We start from the raw sequence: 15547 nt of genomic DNA on the forward strand, positions 1-15547 counted from the left end.
GCCCCACTTGCTTACCTGTCCTGACTAGACTAAGAAAACACAGTGTTCAGAATATCTCCTCATGAAAAAAATCAAGCATGCCTACCTCTATGTAAATTTCAAAGCCACTTTGAAATGGCTACTGTTCTGTGAGATCTTTTGTGATTTCTTATGTGATCCCAGGGAATAAAAGAAGAATGGATGACAAATAATCAATAAACATTAATAGATGAATACATGGTTCTTTATAAATGTCTGTTTGTTCCAACTGATTATATGCCGAACCAGCTCAGAAGTCTAATAGACCAAAATGTAGGTCAAGGAAAGTGAGAGTACTACTTGGGGAAAGAATTATCATCAACAGGGCCAGATGGGAAATACTGTTAGTTTTCGGGTTCAAGTGGTCTCCATGAGAACTGTTCACCTCCCCTCTTTCACCAAGAAAGTAGCCAGAGACAATATATAAGCCGACGAGCATGGCCACATTGGGTCTGCCAGCTTTAGCTGACCAGCCTCTAGGATGACATGGACCACACCATGAGGGGAAAACCTCTGCTCTGGTGCCTGTAAACACCAAACTCACTGGGAAAAAAACAATTTTACGTGTGAAATGTGAGGGGGTGCTGGTATGAAAGATAACATCCTACAAGAATCTGAGACAATGGGGAAATTGAGAACAGATGGGTATGAGTGGGTATGAGAGATTACTGTCAAATCTCTTCAGGGTGAATGTGTCGTTTTTGTGGGATGAGGTTGCAGGAGGTCTGCAACATTAGCATGGTTATGCAAAATACACGCAGAAGTGGAACACATAACTAGAGTAACATAACAGTTGAACCTAGTTGGGAGGACACCTGGGTGACCACTTTACCATGCTTTCAACTTTCTGTTTAAAATCTTTGAACCGAAACAGCCTGGCTCTGCCCTTTCCTGTGCAACCTTGACCAAAATCCTACATCTACTGTATCTCCTAAATCGCAAAATGAAGAGAACAGTCATAGGATTGCTGTAAATTGTCCATATATCTGTGATAGTGCTGAAAATACACTGGAGGTGCTAACTGTCCTATGTCATGAGTCCCTGTAAGAGGGGCACAGCTGCGCCCAGGGCATTGATGAGAAGCTTCCTGCTGCCCAGAACTACATCTGGCTCCCCAAGGCCCCAAAGACTGTCACAGAAGCTCCATGTGGTACACATGCCCCTTCTGCCATGGTGACCTATCACTGTCCGCCTCTCATTGTCAGCCCTGGGGAAGTAAAAAGTGACAGCCCCTGAAGGCAAAGGCAGGGCCCCTCCTGAAGTCAGGTTGACTTCACAGCTGTAGGCCTTCAACTAGTCTGGTATTTTCCTCCCCGTGCACCCCGCACCATATGACAGCAGAGGATCATCAGTGTCTAGATCAACGGTCAGCATCCCACCTGCCAGTCTGGAAATGGATACTGGAATCACAATGATCATGCACCTAGTTCCAGAAAAATGAAGCTCACATGATAAACCAGTTGTTAACTGTGACCTAAGACAAATCAAAATGTATGCACTTTCAACAAACCTAAGGATATGTAACTTTTAAATACAACATTCCAATTATGACCCAGCACAGTAAGAGGTTCATAAACAACCCTTCAATATGGGACCCACTGAATTCCAGAGTCAGATAGCCTGCCCACACAGAAAGTCTAATCACAGGACCTATTGTCAAAAGCCAAGTTTCTATCAGGAGAGCAGGCGGACCTATGTCCTTAGAAGTAGTTTACTGTTGTTCAGTCACCCAGTCATGTCCAACTCTTGGCGTCCCCATGGACTGCAGCCCGCCAGGCTTCCCTGTCCTTCTCCACCTCCTGGAGCTTGCTCAGACTCATGTCCATTGAGTCAGTGATGCCATCCAACATTTCATCTTCTGTCGCCCCCTTCTCCTCTTGCCTTCAGTCTTTCCCAGCATCAGGGTCTGTTCCAATAAGTCAGCTCTTTGCATCAGGTGACCAAAGTATTGGAGCTACAGCTTCAGCATCAGTCCTTCCAATGAATATTCAGGGTTGAATTCCTTTAAGATGGACTGGTTTGACCTCCTTGTTGTCCAAGGGACTCTTAAGAGTCTTCTACAACACCACAGTTCGAAGCAGTTACCCTAAGGAATTTCACTGCATCTTAGGAAGAAGCAACCATTCCAATTCTGCGGGTTTGATGGACCTGAAAAGGCAAAATGATAGGATACCAAAAGAGGAACTCCCCAGGTCATTAGGTGACCAATATGCTACTGGAGATCAGTGGAGAAATAACTCCAGAAAGAATGAAGGGATGGAGCCAAAGCAAAAACAATACCAGTTGTGGATGTGACTGGTGATAGAAGCAAGGTCCAATGCTGTAAAGAGCAATATTGCATAAACCTGGAATGTCAGGTCCATGAATCAAGGCAAATTGGAAGTGGCCAAACAAGAGATAGCAATGGTGAACGTCGACATTCTAGGAATCAGCGAGTTAAAATGGACTGGAATGGGTGAATTTAACTCAGATGACCATTATATCTACTACTGCGGGCAGGAATCCCTCAGAAGAAATGGAGTAGCCATCATGGTCAACAAAAGAGTCCAAATGCAGTACTTGGATGCAATCTCAAAAATGACAGAATGATCTCTGTTCGTCTCCAAGGCAAACCATTCAATATCAGTTATCCAAGTCTATGCCCCAACCAGTAACGCTGAAGAAACTGAAGTTGAACGGTTTTATGAAGACCTACAAGCCCTTCTAGAACTAACACCCAAAACAGATGTCTTTTTCATTCTAGGGGACTGGAATGCAAAAGTAGGAAGTCAAGAAACACCTGGAATAACAGGCAAATTTGGCCATGGAATGTGGAATGAAGCAGGGCAAAGACTAACAGAGTTTTGCCAAGAAAATGCACTGGTCATAGCAAACACCCTCTTCCAACAACACAAGAGAAGACTCTACACATGAACATCACCAGATGGTCAACACTGAAATCAGATTGATTATATTCTTGGCAGCCAAAGATGGAGAAGCTCTATATAGTCAACAAAAACAAGACCAGGAGCAGACTGTGGCTCATATCATGAACTCCTTATTACCAAATTCAGACTCAAATTGAAGAAAGCAGGGAAAACCACTCGACCATTCAGGTATGACCTAAATCAAATCCCTTATGATTATACAGTGGAAATGAGAATTAGATTTAAGGGCCTAGATCTGATCGATAGAGTGCCTGATGAACTATGGAATGAGGTTCGTGACATTGTACAGGAGACAGGGATCAAGACCATCTCCAAGGAAAAGAAATGCAAAAAAGCAAAATGGCTGTCTGGGGAGGCCTTACAAATAGCTGTGAAAAGAAGAGAGGTGAAAAGTAGAGGAGAAAAGGAAAGATATAAGCATCTGAATGCAGAGTTCCAGAGAATAGCAAGAAGAGATAAGAAAGCCTTCTTCAGCAATCAATGCAAAGAAATAGAGGAAAAGAACAGAATGGGAAAGACTAGAGATCGCTTCAAGAAAATTAGAGATACCAAGGGAACATTTCATGCAAAGATGGGCTCGATAAAGGACAGAAATGATATGGACCTAACAGAAGCAGAAGATATTAAGAAGAGGTGGCAAGAATACACGGAAGAACTGTACAAAAAAGATCTTCACGACCCAGATAATCATGATGATGTGATCACGAATCTAGAGCCAGACATCTTGGAATGTGAAGTCAAGCGGGCCTTAGAAAGCATCGCTACGAACAAAGCTAGTGGAGGTGATGGAATTCCAGTGGAGCTGTTTCAAATCCTGAAAGATGATGCTGTGAAAGTGCTGCACTCAATATGCCAGCAAATTTGGAAAACTCAGCAGTGGCCACAAGACTGGAAAAGGTCAGTTTTCATTCCAATCCCAAAGAAAGGCAATGCCAAAGAATGCTCAAACTATCGCACGATTGCACTCATCTCACATGCTAGCAAAGTAATGCTCAAAATTCTCCAAGCCAGGCTTCAGCAATACGTGAACCGTGAACTCCCTGATGTTCAAGCTGGTTTTAGAAACGGCAGAGGAACCAGAGATCAAATTGCCAACATCTGCTGGATCATGGGAAAAGCAAGAGAGTTCCAGAAAAACATCTATTTCTGCTTTATTGACTATGCCAAAGCCTTTGACTGTGTGGATCACAATAAACTGGAAAATTCTGAAAGAGATGGGAATACCAGACCACCTAATCTGCCTTTTGAGAAATCTGCATGCAGGTCAGGAAGCAACAGTTAGAACTGGACATGGAACAACAGACTGGTTCCAAATAGGAAAAGGAGTACGTCAAGGCTGTATATTGTCACCCTACTTATTTAACTTATATGCAGAGTACATCATGAGAAACGCTGGACTGGAAGAAACACAAGCTGGAATCAAGATTGCTGGGAGAAATATCAATAACCTCAGATATGCAGATGACACCACCCTTATGGCAGAAAGTGAAGAGGAGCTAAAAAGCCTCTTGATGAAAGTGAAAGAGGAGAGCGAAAAAGTTAGCTTAAAGCTCAACATTCAGAAAACGAAGATCATGGCATCTGGTCCCATCACTTCATGGGAAATAGATGGGGAAACAGTAGAAACAGTGTCAGACTTTATTTCTGGGGGCTCCAGAATCACTGCAGATGGTGACTGCAGCCATGAAATTAAAAGACGCTTACTCCTTGGAAAAAAAGTTATGACCAACCTAGATAGTATATTCAAAAGCAGAGACATTACTTTGCCGACTAAGGTTCGTCTAGTCAAGGCTATGGTGTTTCCTGTGGTCATGTATGGATGTGAGAGTTGGGCTGTGAAGAAAGCTGAGCACTGAAGAATTGATGCTTTTGAACTGTGGTGTTGGAGAAGACTCTTGAGAGTCCCTTGGACTGCCAGGAGATCAACCCTGGGATTTCTTTGGAAGGAATGATGCTAAAGCTGAAGCTTCAGTACTTTGGCCACCTCATGCGAAGAGTTGACTCATTGGCAAAGACTCTGATGCTGGAGGGATTGAGGGCAGGAGAAGGGGACGACCGAGGATGAGATGGCTGGATGGCATCATGGACTCGATGGACGTGAGTCTGAGTGAACTCCAGGAGATGGTGATGGACAGGGAGGCCTGGCGTGCTGCGATTCATAAGGTCTCAAAGAGTCGGACACGACTGAGCGACTGAACTGAACTGAACTGATGGACCCAGCACAAGATAGTAACTGTACTCCTTCCTCATTTTGGAGACCTACACGTGCATGCATGCAGCACCTCTAATGATTTTTATTCCTTTGCCAGGAAGGAATCCCTAGTCCCTTAATGACCATTCACCAAGCAGTTTTGTTTGGAGGACGCTCACCACTCCACCCTGCAAACCACAGTGTATCTCAGAGGTGGGATCAAAAGAGGGCTGTGTCCTGGTTTGGCTCAGGAAGGGGTGCAGTCAGGAGTGGTCATTAGGAACCTTCTGGAACATCTGGCCCCTCCTAGGAGGGAGGGAAAGGGGCGGGTTCTCCTTCTCAAGTAGTGACAGCACTGGACCCGGGAACATAGTTCTTGGCTTTTCTGCCTGTGATGGGCCTCTGCTTCCCACTCTGCCCCACTATAGGTGGCCACCAGCCTGGTAAGCTCTACTAACTGGAAAGGACCCCGTGCACCCTGCCATGTCCATGTCCAGTACCCCCAAGGCGCTGGTCACTGGAGGCAACAAGGGCATCGGCCTTGCCGTCGTGCATGACCTGTGCTGGCAGTTCCTGGCCTGCTACCTGACATGCTGTCTCCCGGGCCGCAGTCCTCGTTTTGCCCCAAAGAAAACTTAACTCGCAACTCTCACATTGTGCATCTTTTTTAGTTGACAGGTTCAAACGCATCTTTATTAATCAAAATAGGAACCATTACAATCAATACGTTTTTGCCAATGAGAAATAAGTTTGTTTATTCCTGTAGCATAATGCCATGCTTCAGGATTCAGTGAACTCTTGGAAAGCATTTTCTGCCTCTTCTGGTTGTGGAAGCATCTCCTGTCTGATATTTCAGCCATGTACATGAAGTGCATTAAATTGAAAAGGAATTGGTGAAATTACTGTTCACATATTTTATTTAACCCACCACAACCAGAACATCATCCCTGTAATATGTAATGAGAATGGAATTAGTGAGATAATTTATAATTTGTTGTAGTGAGTCTTAACTTATTTCTTTTTTGGGTTGTGCTGTGAGTTCCCTGCTGCACAGGCTTTCTCTCGCTGTGGCGCTCAGGTTTCTCACTGCAGTGGCTTCTCTTGTTGCAGAGCACAGGCTCCTGAGCACAGGCTCCTGAGCACAGGCTCCTGAGCACAGGCTCAGTAGTTGTAGCGCATGGACTTAGTTGTCCCTCAGCATGCGGGATCTTCCCATACCGGGGATCAAACCCATGTCCCCTCCATTGGCAGGCAGATTCTCAACCACTGGACCACAAAGGAAGTCCTGTCTTGACATTTTAAGAGTTACAGCACATCACAGTTTAGACTGTTTACATGTCAAGTGCTTAGTGACTACCGAACTAGGCAGCATGGTTTTTGCTTTTTTTTTTTTTTTTCAAAATAATGATGCAGTCTTTCCCCAAGCATGTGAAGATGTTACTCTACTAATTACAATTCTCCTTCAGGATTCAATTTATAAGACTGACTAGTGATTGCTAGTATATAATTTCTAATTTTTTTTTCAAAAGTTGAATTTTTGCCTTAAATGCACAAACTTTTAAAACATAGCTCAGTTGGTAAAGAATCTGCCTGCAATGCAGGAGACCCCAGTTCGATTCCTGGGTCTGGCAGATCCCCTGGAGAAGGGAAAGGCTACCCACTCCAGTATTCTGGCCTGGAGAATTCCATTGACTATATAGTCCATGGGGTGGCAAAGAGTTGTACACAACTGAGTGACTTTCATTTTCATACACACACATACACACATTGTAAACCAAAATCTCAAAAACAAAGACCTGAAATAAGGAAAGATTTATTAATCTTTGGGGTTTATTAGGACTGCATCCGGGAGACATAGATCCAAGAAGTACTTTAATTGTGTGCCACTAGACTACAAAATAGAAGGAAGCATATAAAGGCAAAAAAAGGTAAGGTCACAGTTACAGAAGTTGTTTGCCAAGAATTATAATTGGAGCTGGCAAAAAACTAAGGTGTTTTTGTTTTTGTTTTTGTTTTTCATTAAACAAGGGTTGGTTCAGTTCTGCAATGTTTACAAAGGTGCAAGTGGGAATCTGAGAAAACGAGGTTGAGGGTAGCAGGTGTTCCTTTGGATTTGATATAGTTCCAAAAGATTCAGTTCTTAGTGATACAGGGACATGTCAGAGCCCAGATCCTCAATGGCCGCCCAACCTCATTATGTTTGTGTGAACTATGATTATTCCACTAGGACTCAAATCTGTCATCCACACACAGATATAAAATGTATTGTCAGGTCTTCCCTGGTGGTCCAGTGGTTAAGACTTCAAGCTGTCAATGAAGGGAACATGAGTTCCATCCCAGGTTGATGAAGTTCCACATAGCACACACCCAAAAAATGTATTTTCATATGGTCCGTGCCATATTCTTTAAGTTCACACATGCAAATATTAAAAATACATATAAGACCAGAGTTGACAGCTAATCCTTACCTGATGATTGACATCGTATTATATTGGGACTGTCAGTCTGGGGAGTCAGACGACTTTTCAACTCACAGTAGCCAGACAAGACGGTCCCTTGATGCCCGCCGCCTATTCAAACCCTTTGTAGTCTCCTCCCACATCAGACCAGAATTGGCCTGTGTGACCAACAGTCATGGCAGAGTAGTGGTATGTAATTTATGAAACTAGGTCATAAAAGACCCTTTTTGCCTTCTGTCTTTCTCCTGTCCCCTGGATCACTCACTCTGGAGGAAGCCAGCAGCTACATCTTGAGGATGCCCAAGGAGCCTACAGAAAGGTCCACTTGGCTAAGAAGTGAAGCCTCCAACCAAGAGCCACATGAGCCAATAACCTTGGAAGGGATCCTCCAGCTGAGGTCGGGCCTTTAGAAGATGCACCCCAACTGACATCTTGACTGCAACCTCACGAGGCTTGAGCAAGAACTGCCCAGCTAAGCCAATATCAAATTCCTCATCTATGGAAACTGGGAAAACAAATGTTTCTTGATTTAATCACTAAGTTTGACTAATTTGTAATGGAACAAAAAGTTACCAATACACAGCTTTAATTTTAAAATTAAAATTGGCAATGGGGAATCTATATCTGTAAAATTTTGTTTAGATATGAATTACTTAAGGTACTGAAGACTTTTATAGCTTCACAAATTTGGTATTACAGAATATATACTTTTTCAGTTCAGTTCAGTTGCTCAGTTTTGTCCGACTCTTTGCGACCCCATGAACTGCAGCTCACCAGGCCTCCCTGTCCATCACCACCTCCCGGAGTCCACCCAAATCCATGTCCATTGAGTCAGTGATGCCATCCAACCTTCTCATCCTCTGGCGTCCCCTTCTCCTCCTGCCCTCAATCTTTCACAGCCTCAGGGTCTTTTCAAATGAGTCAGCTCTTCGCATCAGGTGGCCAAAGCATTGGAGTTTCAGTTTCAACATTAGTACTTCCAATCAACACCCAGGACTGATTTCCTTTAGGATGGAATGGTTGGATCTCCTTGCAGTCCAAAGGACTCTCAAGAGTATATATTTTACACCAACCATTTCTTAGCACTTTAAAACAAAATTTTTGTATTAAGTATTCATGAGCAAAATTGAACACTGAAATGTTTTACTAAGTAAAAATTCTGAACACTGAAATGTTTTCAGTTCAGTTCAGCTCATTTCAATCGCTCAGCCGTGTCCAACTCTTTGCGACCCCATGAATCGCAGCACGCCAGGCCTCCCTGTCCATCACCGTCTCCCGGAGTTCACTCAGACTCACGTCCATCGAATCCGTGATGCCATCCAGCCATCTCATCCTCGGTTGTCCCCTTCTCCTCCTGCCCCCAATCCCTCCCAGCATCAGCATCTTTGCCAATGAGTCAACTCTTCGCGTGAGGCGGCCAAAGGACTGGAGTTTCAGCTTTAGCATCATTCCTTCCAAAGAAATCCCAGGGTTGATCTCCTTCAGAATGGACTGTTTTGAGAGTCTCCAAGGGACTCTCAAGAGTCTTCTTCTCCAACACCACAGTTCAAAAGCATCAATTCTTCAGTGCTCAGCCTTCTTCACAGTCCAACTCTCACATCCACACATGACCACAGGAAAAACCATAGCCTTGACTAGACGAACCTTAGTCGGCAAAGTAATGTTCTGCTTTTGAATATACTATCTAGATTGGTCATAACTTTTCTTCCAAGGAGTAAGCGTCTTTTAATTTCATGGCTGCAGTCACCATCTGCAGTGATTCTGGAGCCCCCCAAAATAAAGTCTGACACTGTTTCTACTGTTTCCCCATCTATTTCCCATGAAGTGATGGGACTAGATGCCATGATCTTCGTTTTCTGAATGTTAAGCTTTAAGCCAACTTTTTCACTCTCCTCTTTCACTTTCATCAAGAGGCTTTTTAGCTCCTCCTCACTTTCTGCCATAAGGATGGTATCATCTGCATATCTGAGGTTATTGATATTTCTCCCGGCAATCTTGATTCTAGCTTGTGTTTCTTCCAACCCAGCAATTATAATTACTTATAATTTTTAAAAGTGACTTCTAAAGCCAATATTCTATCAATTTCATAATGTTCAATTAATACCTGCAGAAATAAACATTTCTGCAAACTAAAAGTTCAATATAAAATATCATCAAAAATCAGACTTGCTAAATGTGAAGTTCAGAAGCCAATGAGATACTACAAAACAAGTAAACCTTAAAACACAATGTGAAATAAATCAGTTAGTCACAAAGAGCACATATCTTATGACTCCATCAGTATGAAGTGCTCCATATAGGCATAACAACAGACCGAAATTAGATCAGTGGTTGCCTAGGGCTGGGGGGAAAGGATGCAACTACTAATAGGTATGGGATATCTGCGAGGAGGGGGCGGGGAACAGGCGGGGTCATGAAACTGTTCTAAAACTGTGGTGATAGTTGCACAATTACTTGAACATATCAAAACCATTGAAATGTATGCTTTAAATGGGTGTATTATTCAGTATTACCTCATAATAAAGGGAAGGTTCAAAGAATAAGAGTTGCTAAAAAGCAGGGGACAAATACATCTTTTGACAGCAGCACAGAGATTTTTTCCCAAGGAATATAATGTCTCTGGAAAGTGCTAAAACAATCTTCTTTTGATAGACCACTGATAACCGGGAGCACCCATCACCAGCTGAAATGGAGAGGAGCAGAAAACAGTGGAAAGCTGTAAAGAACATTAGTGTGGCTCCCGAGATGCTTTCACGTCTGCTGCCGAAAGGGGTCCCTCAGGTGTGGCCCCACTATAGAAAGCCTCCTGTCGTAATATGTTGAGCTGCAGTATTAAATGCTGGTCAAGAATCCACCTGCAAAGCAGGAGACACGAGAGACCTGGGTTCAATCTCTGGGCCAGGAAGATCCCCTGGAGGAGGGCATGGCAGCCTACTTCAGTATTCTTGCCTGGAGAAACCCATGGACAGAGGGGCCTGGCGGGCTACAGTCCAAAGTGTCTCAAAGAGGTGGACATGACTACGCAACTCAGCATACACACATTAAGTGCTGAGAACAGGAACTCAATATAAGATTATCTACCTTTTTTTTTTTTTAAGCCAGGAAGGGAGGGAAGGGAAAGAAAGCTAACGATCCAATCAGGTTTCTTTAGAGACACTTACTAATATCAGATAACAAAAAACATAAAGTTATCATACATAATTTCTATGATGATAGAAAACATGTAAGAGCAAATGATAGAAAAAGAAAACCAAACATTATATATGTAAGCAAGAATCTTTATTTGTGAACCAAAATCACAACTAGCTCTTGAACAACCAACGACAGGAGGATACTAAAGTGAAGGGAAGTGAAAGTCACTCAGTCGTGTCCGACTCTTTGCCACCCCATGGACTATAGAGTCCATGGAATTCTCCTGGCCTCAATACTGGAGTGGGTAGCCTTTCCCTTTTCCAAGGGATCTTCCCAACCCAGGGATCGAACCCAGTTCTCCCACATTGCAGACAGATTCTTTACCAGCTGAGCCAGCAGGGAAGCCCAGAAGGATGCTGGAACCTACCAAAAAAAGGATACCCCGTGTCCAAAGACAAAGAAGAAGCCGCAGCAAGATGGTAGGAGGAGAACAATCATGATAAAATCAAGTCCCATACCCATCAGGTAGGCAACCAACAAACTGGAGAATGATGATACCAAAGAAATTCTCGCACTGTTGTGAAGGTTCTGAACCCCAATTCAGGTTTCCCAGCCTGGGGATCCAACAAAGGGACTGGGAATCCCCTGAGAATCTGGCCTTGAAGACCAGAGGATTTGATTACAAGACTTTCACAGGACTAGGGGAAACAGAGATTCCAGTCTTGGAGGGTGCAACAAAACCTTGCCTGAACCAAGACTCAGAGGAAAAGAGCAGTGACCCCCACAGGAGAGTGAACATGTGGAGGCATGGCTTGGCAGGGGTTCACCACTGGGATGGGGGTACCAGTCTGGGAAGGCCCCCTTTGGCATAAACCCTCTTGGCAGTCACCATTGATGACACAGCCTGTAAACCTAAGGTTTGGGTCACCTCAAGCCAAAAAAAATACCAGGAAGGGACCACAATACCACCTCAGTTAAGTTCAGTCGTGTCCGACTATTTCTAACCCCAAGAACTGCAGCACACCAGGCCTCCCTATCCATCACCATCTCCCGGAGCTTGCTCAGACTCATGTCCATTGAGTCAGGGATGCCATCCAACCATCTCATCCTCTGTCATCCCCTTCTCCTCCCTTCAATCTTTCCCACCATCAGGGTCTTTTTCAGTGAGTCAGTTATTCGCTTCAGGTGGCCAAAGTATTGGAGTTTCAGCTTCAGCATCAGTCCTACCAATGAATATTCAAGACTGATTTCCTTTAGGATGGACTGGTTGGATCTTCTTGCAGTCCCAGGGACTCTCAAGAGTCTTCTCCAACACCACAGTTCAAAAGCATCAATTCTTCGGCACTCAGCTTTCTTTATAGTCCACCTCTCACATCCATACATAACTACTGGAAAAACCATAGCCTTAACTAGATGGCAAAAAGTAATGTCTCTGCTTTTTAATATGCTGTCTAGGCTGCTCATGACTTTTCTTCCAAGGAGCATGCGTCTTTTAATTTCATGGAACATGCGTCCTTTAATTTCAGTCACCATCTGCAGTGATTTTAGAGCCCCCCAAAATAGTCTCTCACTGTTTCCATTGTTTGCCCATCTATTTACCATGAAGTGATGGGACCAGATGCCATAATCTTTGTTTTCTGAATGTTGAGCTTTAAGCCAACTTTTTTCACTCTCCTCTTTCACTTTCAATAAGAGGCTCTTTAGTTCCTCTTTGCTTTCTGCCATGTGGGTGGTGTCATCTGCGTATCTGAGCTTATTGATATTTCTCCCAGCAATCTTGATTCCAGCTTGTGCTTCATCCAGCCCAGCATTTCACTTGATGTACTCTGCATATAAGTTAAATAAGCAAGGTGACAACATACAGCCTCGATGTACTCCTTTTCCGATTTGGAACCAGTCTGTTGTTCCATGATCGGTTCTAACTGTTGCTGGTTGACCTGCATACAGATTTCTCAGGAGGTGGGTCAGGTGGTCTGGAATTCTCATCTCTTTCAGAATTTTCCACAGTTTGTTGTGATCCATACTGACAAAGGCTTTGGCATAGTCAATAAAGCAGAAGTAGATGTTTTTCTAGAATTCTCTTGCTTTTTCGATCATCCAGTGGATGTTGGCAGTTCTATCTCTGGTTCCTCTGCCTTTTATAAATCCAGCTTGAACATCTGGAAGTTTATGGTTCACATACTGTTGAAGCCTGGCTTGGAGAATTTTGAGCATTACTTTGCTAGCATGTGAGATGAGTGCAATTGTGTGGTAGTCTGAACATTCTTTGGCATTGCCCTTCTTTGGGATTGGAATGAAAACTGACCTTTTCCAGTCTTGTGGCCATTGCAGAGTTTTCCAAATTTGTTGACATATTGAGTGCGGCACTTTCACAGCATCATCTTGTAGGATTCAAAATAGCTCAACTGGAATTCCATCACTTCCACTAGCTTTGTTCGTAGTGATGCTTCCTAAGGCCCACTTGACTTCACATTCCAGGATGTCTGGCTCAAGGTGAGCGAGCACACCATCGTGGTTATCTGGGTCATGAAGATTTTTTTTTTTTTGTATAGTTCTTCTGTGTATTCTTGCCACCTCTTCTTAATGTCTTCTGTTTCTGTTAGGTCCATACAATTTCTGTCCTTTATTGTGCCCATCTTTGTATGAAATATTCCCTTGGTATCTCTAATTTTCTTGAAGAGATCTCTAGTCTTCCCCCATTCTATTGTTTTCCTCTATTTCTTTGCATTGATCACTGAGAAAGGCTTTCTTATCTCTTCTTGCTATTCTCTGGAACTCTGCATTCAGATGGGTATATCTTTCCTTTTCTCCTTTATCTTTTGCCTCTCTTCTTTTCTCAACTATTTGTAAGACCTCCTTAGACAACCATTTTGCCTTTTTGCATTTCTTTTTCTTGGGGATGGTTTTAATCACTGCCTTCTGTACAGTGTCAAGAACCTCCATCTATAGTTCTTCAGGCCCTCTGTCTATCAGATCTAATCCTTTGAATCTATTTGTCACTTTCACTGTATAATCGTTAAGGGATTAGATTTAGGTCATACCTGAATGGTCTAGTGGTTTTCCCTACTTTCTTCAATTTAAGTCTGAATTTGCCAAAAAGGAGTTCATGATCTGAGCTACAGTCAGCTCCCGGTCTTGTTTTTGCTGACTGTATGGAGCTTCTCCATCTTTGGCTGCAAAGAGTATAATCAATCAGATTTTGGTATTGACCATCTGGTGATGTCCATGTGTAGAGTCTTCTCTGTTAGAAGAGGGTGTTTGCTATGGCCAGTGCATTCTCTTGGCAAAACTCTTTTAGCCTTTGACCTGCTTTATCTTATACTCCAAGGGCTAATTTGCCTGTTAATCCAGGTGTCTCTTGACTCCTACTTCTGCATTCCAGTCTCCTATAATGAAAAGGACACCTTTTGAGAGTGTTCCTATTACCATTTCTTAATTGTTTGGGGTTTATTTTCAATAGGTAGGTCTTATCCTTCTCTTGTTTCCTGGCTAGAGAAGCTCCTTTAGCATTTGTTGTAAAGCTGGTTTGGTGGTGCTGAATTCTCTTAACTTTTGCTTGTCTGGAAAGCTTTTGATTTCTCCATCAAATGTGAAGGAGAGTCTTGCTGAGTAGAGTATTCTTGGTTGTAAGTTCTTCCCTTTCATCACTTTAAATATATCATGCCATTCCCTTCTGGCTTGTAGAGTGTCTGTTGAAAAATCAGTTGATAGCCTGATGGGAGTTCCCTTGTATGTTATTTGTCATTTTCTCTTGCTGCTTTTAATATTCTATCTCTCTCTTTAATTTTTGTCAGTTTGATTACTATGTGTCTCAGTGTGTTCCTCCTTCCTGGGACACTGCGCTTCCTAAGCTTGGTTGACTGTTTGCTTTCTCTTGCTTTCAGGAAGTTTTCAGCTATTAGCGCTTCAAATATTTTCTCAGGTCCTATATCTCTCTCTTCTCCTTCTGGGACCCCTATAAAGTGAATGTTGATGTGTTTAATGTTGTCTCAAAGGTCTCTTAGGCTGTCTTCATTTCTTTTCATTCTTTCCTGTATCTTCTGTTCTGAGGCAGTGGGATTTCCACCAATTTATCCTCTAGGTCATTTATCCATTCTTCTGCCTCTGTTATTCTACTTATTAATTCTAGTGTATTAATTCACCTCTGTTTGTTCGTTCTGTGATTCTCCTAAGTCTTTAGTAAACTTTCCTTGCATCCTCTGGATCTTTGCCTCCATTCTTGGCAGCTCTGCCAAGCTGTGCCTGGGAAAAGCTGAGTCATGATGAGATCGCAGCTCTGCATAAATCTGAAAGTCACTAATCAAACACACTTGGATTAAATGCACTGAAATTACACTAAAGAAGGTGGGTGGGAGAGTTCTATTTGTCCACCCCATACACACTTTGGAGATTGATTCATTTTCAGTTGACCTTTGTGAGCACAGATTTCACTGAGAGCAAAAAAAGAACATATATGTATCCTCCTTGGACAAACCTAAAATTACACACTTACCATCCACAGGAGTTATGCAAGATGAATAAAAACATTCCGGCAAGAGGCTTGGCACACAAGGAGAGTTTCATAAACACATTCGCCCACGTGGGGGCGCAGTGGGATCCCACAGAGCTGAGTACCGGGCCCACACTTGGAAACCTGCTCTTGGGACCTTTTCTCTCTCAATCCCTCTCTTGAGTTTCTCTGAAGCAAGGAAGTGAATCTAGGTCCTGAGAAGCAGGTACCCTGTCGAAATCATTTCACTGTATTCAAGAAAAAAGCAAGTATCCTCATTTTGCAGAGGATGACAGGCGCATGCCCAAGAAAATTGTCAACACTTGTTTTT

This window comes from Budorcas taxicolor, chromosome 1 (genome assembly GCF_023091745.1).
Source record: "Budorcas taxicolor isolate Tak-1 chromosome 1, Takin1.1, whole genome shotgun sequence".
Taxonomy (NCBI): domain Eukaryota; kingdom Metazoa; phylum Chordata; class Mammalia; order Artiodactyla; family Bovidae; genus Budorcas; species Budorcas taxicolor.